We start from the raw sequence: 6,289 nt of genomic DNA, 5'->3' as shown, positions 1-6,289 counted from the left end.
TTGATAAATTAACCCAAATGAAGCACGTTATTTATTAATATTGAACAAATTTAATATAAACAATAAAATTCGTCTGCAACTTGGGTTGCCTTTAAAAATTTACAAAAATAGGAATCGTATAAATCTTAATGTGGTTTAGTGTCGTGACAATAAAAATTTATTACAAAATATGGAGACTCTATACAAATACCTAAAAACTAAATGAATATTGCAACTTTATAAAGTGTTTAAATGAACTATAAAGAAAAAGAAAATGAACACTTTATTCCGCTGACTTTTAACTTGCATTCAAATATAATCAAAATTTCAAATGATCCCCAAAATTATTATCCAACCTCACTTTAAAACAGTTCTGATTTATTTAAAGAAAACTAACTACTCGCAAAATAATCGGTGAAACTGGAATATCAATCCTCTCTTCGGAAGTTAAGGTACGTACTATTCTATTTTTAATTTAATGATCATTAATATTTTCAATTTTTTTAAGGCCTATCGCAATTATGTTAATTCATGAATTTTAATTTTCTCAATTTAAATGACATTTCTATACTCCAATAATAATTTATAAGTCAAATTGTTTCTCTTACTCTCTGGAACAAATTCTGGATATCTCTGCTGTGGAAACTGTGGAAAATCTAAAATTCTAATTAGACGAGTTAAAAAAAAACTCCCGACCTATTCCACAGTTTCAGGGCTTCCCCTTCCCCTAGTCGGCCTCCCCAAAAAAACCTATTATCCGTTGCTAACAGCAACCAACGTTCTTTTTCTTTTCGCCTTCTACTTTTTTTTAAACCATAAAACTGTCCTGTTCTGACACATTTGTCAATCCACATTAATTTCTCATAATCACTTTAATCACATCTAATTTGGGAATTTATAAAAAAAAATGTTCAGATATAAAACTTATTCTATTACAATGCTAATACAATTTATTCTTTTCATCTTCACATCATTGTAATTTCTTATTTAACAAAACCCCTATTAATTTAGCTCCCACAGACTTGCTTAACAGTTTATTTTCTGACGTTTTTTTAAAATTTCTATGTTCAAATATTTTTTAAGAATTCTTCTTTTTTTGTTCTTTTTAAGGTTTAGACGATTCACCTATACACTAGGCAACTATACTATTCAGAAATTATTAACACTATACCAGGTAAGTCAAAATTAATTTATTTAACAATTTACTAATCTTTTTCTCTCTTTTATTTCAGAGTCAAACCCACATTGTGATGGCTTCATGAAATTCATGAACAACAAACTCATATAAAAATCCATTTAAGTTGTATCCTTTTTAACATATTGAAATCATTTCATTATAAATTTCGTGTCACGGTGTTTGTCCTCGCTAATATCCGAAACCACTGAACCGCTTCCAATACAGTTTTGTGGAAGTGTATTTATTGGTTCAACTCAGGAGATTATTTATTAGAAATATTATTTTATTATTAATTTAATATTTAGTCTGACTTTGACGGGTCTGTCAGAAGTAAACTGTCAGAAGTAAAAGTTTATTTATACGTTAGTAGGTGGCGTTAGTAACAAACATAATATTTTATTAAATTATTATAACGTATATAGTTTGTTTAAAATATACATAATAACTAAAGAATATAATTAATTTATTTAATTTTAAAAAATATTTAAATTTTAAAAATACAAAAAACATAGTATAATGCTTCACGCTAATTAACAGTACTACCTACTGTACTACCTTTTTTATAATAACTCGAGTACGACTGAATCAATTTGGCTAATTTTGATTTTAAAATATTTGCTAAAGTCGAGGAAGGTTTAAAAAGTGAGAGAATATGATGAAATTATAAAGAAAATACTACAAACAATAGTTTTGTTTTCCCATACAAACCGTTACATTATAGTCTTATACAAAATCTTTTATACTACTCCACCTCTACAGTAGTATTTTATTTATTTTATATATAAACACAAAGTGACGTTTACTAAACGACATTTTTTGAAATTTTAAAATATTTGTAGAAGTTTAAGGAAGGTTTAAAAGTAGAGATAATATGATTGAAAGGAAAATGATAGAAGTAACAGTTTTATTTTCCCTTACAAACAATTAAATTATACTCTATGGATTAAAGACACTAAAGCCGTGGTTATCTTGACGTTTATTTACTTTTTTTAGTACATATCTGTGGACATAGAGCTGGTCTCCTGGTAAAAAATTTGCTTTAAGAAGTCGTCAACGCACTGTCCACCTACTTCCATCCACATTTCGAACTTCGTTCAGGCGATTTGCCAGCTCACTTGAAGTTAGATGTCTATTTCTTATACGCGAAGAAACCAAAAATCGATCATCGCTTGCGAATGTTGCTCTCCTAAGGCCTCATCCTGACAATTTGGTGTAATTGCCGTTTTGATTGAATCGCTGAATGACACTTTGCACAACAGCACAACGACATACACCTAGCGCCTGGGTGACATAATATTGGCTATGACCATCTTGTACTAAAGCCATGGCTCTTGGAGCATCCGTTGGAGCTACCAAGATATGATTCTATGGATTATATCAGTAATTTTCTTTCTGATCCATTCTATTCTTTTTCGATCTCTGTTTGATATACCTAGCATGCATTGCTTCATTTACCTTTGAGTGACTTTGAGTTTCGATATTATCTCCTTATACTATATATATATATATATATATATATATATATATATATATTTATATATATACGTATAGAAGAACTATATCCCCAAGAGAAGGCAAGATAAATTATTGACAATAGATTAACTATTTTTAGGAATTTCGAAACAAATACTAAAAATATTACAAAATATAACAATTAATTATATGGCTATTCTAATTTAGAGACATTACAATTGTTAAAACAGATTAATTAGTTTTAAACCCCCGGGGAAATATAATCCTGTATTATTTGAGTGCTATAGTAAACACTTCATTTAGACGATTAAACCTAATTAAGTAGGATGATCAAACGGTCGTTATCAATTACAACATAAATACAGCCTGTGAATAATTGGTAAATAGAATCTATTGTATAATCTCTAGTGTATGGTTAAAATAGGAGATTATTTAGTCAACTCTCACATAAATCAATCCTATTAGACGAGGGAGATTTTATTGATCTATTCTTTCCTTGCAAAACGTGTGATTTATAGAAAGCTTTGTTAACTACAAGTTAACCTAAGAGATATCTATAGATTGGCCTATAATACCAAAAAACTGGATAAATGATATCCTCTATATTTATTTTATTCTTTAGCTTTAAAAAGAAATGCCTTATTCCCGCTTCTCTTAATTTAAATTGTTGTACCAATTCATTGTACTAAATTTATTAAGTACCCGAAGAAGGTCCTTAAAACCAAATGTTGTCTATCTGCCTGCTGCCTGTCTCTCTGTTTGTCGGTCTTTAAAACAAAAGTACACATGTTCCTCTTTGTCAAGGAAAAACTCTATTGAATTTATAGAAATACATGATATTATCGAACTGTCTTTCCCTACCTTTCAGTCGCTCGAGTAGCCTACTATATCCCCTTTTCCGTTGTTTATTTATCGGTATTGTGACGGTATAATTTGCCTACCACATTGGGTATCACTCATAGGGGGTTGAAAGTAGAGACAGCAATTCTTGGGCTGGAAAAAGGGTAATCAAACAAACCAAAATGTTTGCAGTCTTGTTTTGGTTGGAAAGCTGGGTCGTAAGTAAGTGATTAAGGGAGGGACTGGATGGAGTAACTACAAAGAAAGAAATAAAAAAAATTCTTACAGAGATTTCCTGGGCAACACACACAAGAAGGTTCCTAAACTATTTAAAATGGACGCCGTTTAAAAAAATCCTATTGATGGATAGAAAGAAAGGCTTTCCTTTCCTAAAAAATATAAAAGAGTGAAAATCTTTTCAAATGAAATAATTCTACAACTCCTGGTTTAGTGAGAAACACATTTATGAACAAAATTGATCAACAAACCTTACAGGTTGGGCGACAGTTGTAAGAATTTTACAACTAGTTGTAACTATTTAAAGAATTATTAGAAATAAAAATTATCTAAATTTTTCAACGAAGCTTACATTGAGGTTAACCTTTAAACAAAACAAATTTTAAAATTATAGTTATGTACCAAATGTCAGAAAAGGATAATACTGACTGTCATGTCGAAATGAAATATCAAACCTTTTTGAAATATTAAATATTAAAATTAATTGTATTTAAAAGAAGACTAATATGACAGTTAGCTTATCCATAAAACTTATAATTGTATTAATTTATAATTTTTTAGTTTGTCATGAAAGCAAATTTTTTGTTAATGAAAAATTGTTTATTTTTACTTTATATAATTTTAATAAAAAGTACCTGGTATCACTGGCTGATATATTTCCTTTAAGAAAGTTTTGGGGTTGGAACTGAATCAGAACACTGCAAACAACACACAACTGTGTCCCACACAAACTGCAATTGGTCTGGGGTGACCATGGAACACAAAATAGACAAGTTTTGGGAAGCAGAACACTGTTTCGGGCATCGAATTATCCTTCAAAACTCGTCCACTCAATTCCTTCTTAAAACCATGTAGACCTCTCAAATGGTTGGAAACGCCGTCTTACAAATCTCTCACATAGGGCACAGGATAAACAATCGGTGATTAACTCAACAAAAACTGCCAAATAGAATCTTGAGCCCAAAGTCACTTCTCAACTTAAAAAAATTGCCGGCTTTCATGACTACACGCCGAAAGCTATATCTTCCCAAATCCAAATTTTTCTCCTCCAACTGCTAGTACACTTCACTTTACATTACTGAATTCCCGATAACAAAAAAAGAATAGCGAAAAACCATTACGAATTTAAAAAAGAAAGATCCAGACTAAACAATGACCTAACTCCTATCGTGGTCCATTGTAGAGTGGCATCATTCGCCCAACCCGGTATAAACAAAGCACAAACGGAAATATTCCTGTTTATTTTATGCGCAAAATTCCAGGTGGCATCAAGGTCAAACGGGAAATACCAATCTGTGCTTTATAAATAAACTAAAAATGTTTATATTATCAATCCCAACGACGCAAAAAGATTGAGAATATTTTTCGGTGTTTTAACATACACCAGGGAAAATAGAAATGCTACAGTATGTATATCCTTAAAATCGTTCTTTTCCCTTCCTATAATTTCCGCTCATTATATATTGCACCCTGAATATGCCTACTTTTGCGTATGTTTCGGCTCTATTTTTATGAAATCTATTAAAATCAAATACTCAATGTCAGGTCATTAACTTCACAGTCCGCACAGTTACCATCAGTTACTTTGCCTATTCTTTCAAGATAGGCTGTGAACAATCAATGGCCCGTTATAAACCGTATGTTTTCGATCTCCTTTTTGCCTACACGTGTATTGGCGGTACTCTTATTATTACCAGTAGAGTTATGAGCGAGGCCGTCTGTTATGCACAGACGACTCTTTTCTAGCTTTCACAATTAAAAGTATTCTTGACATCTAAAAATAATGCCATCAACCACCTACTTCTACATGTAGATGCTATTTAAATTACTCTTCTTACTGCGTCTATTGCAGATTTCTCTTTCCTAAAGCCATATTGGCGTTCAGATATTCCTCCTTTTTTTGGGACTTTTTTTAAGTCTATTTTTTATTTTTAATTTATATTTCTAGGATCTTGCCCAATCTATTTAGCAGATATATTGGTCTAAAAGTCCCTTGTTGGTCGATTTCTTTTTCAGGTTTTAAAATGAGTAATAGGTTGGTCCGTTTCCGTTCTAACACGATACTAACATAAATACTTACAAGAAAGTTAATAAAGCACTAACCCAGATAAAAAACAGAGTCAGTAAGACCCGATAAAGTATCCAATGAATTGGTTAAAATATGGAGGTCTACAATAAGAAGTTGCAATCACTTGCTTGCTTGCTTGAGACTTAATATAGCGATACCCAAGTTTAAGAAAGGAGATAATCAGAATCCTTTCAATTATAGTACCATAAATCTCTTAACACAAGTCTAAAATTGACTACAAAAGTGGTAATTAATATAATAAATAGTTTCATAACGTTAGCAGCAAAACCTATCCAATATAATAGAACATTTTTAAATTTCGTACATTTACTGAAAGTTTTTGATATAATTAAGCTGGAGGATGTTATCGAACTACTATGCAGTAAAAGAAATTATCAAGCTTTTAAAAATTTAATATCCAAATACCTAACAACCCATCAAATCTCCACTGATGCTTCCAAATGCGACGAAGGACATGTTGCACCCTATATCTGCGGAAACATCAAGTCCTCTGT

This window comes from Diabrotica undecimpunctata, chromosome 1, assembly GCF_040954645.1.
Source record: "Diabrotica undecimpunctata isolate CICGRU chromosome 1, icDiaUnde3, whole genome shotgun sequence".
Taxonomy (NCBI): Eukaryota; Metazoa; Arthropoda; class Insecta; order Coleoptera; family Chrysomelidae; genus Diabrotica; species Diabrotica undecimpunctata.
The sequence above is the reverse complement of the archived record's forward strand: the minus strand, read 5'-3'. Positions refer to the sequence as shown.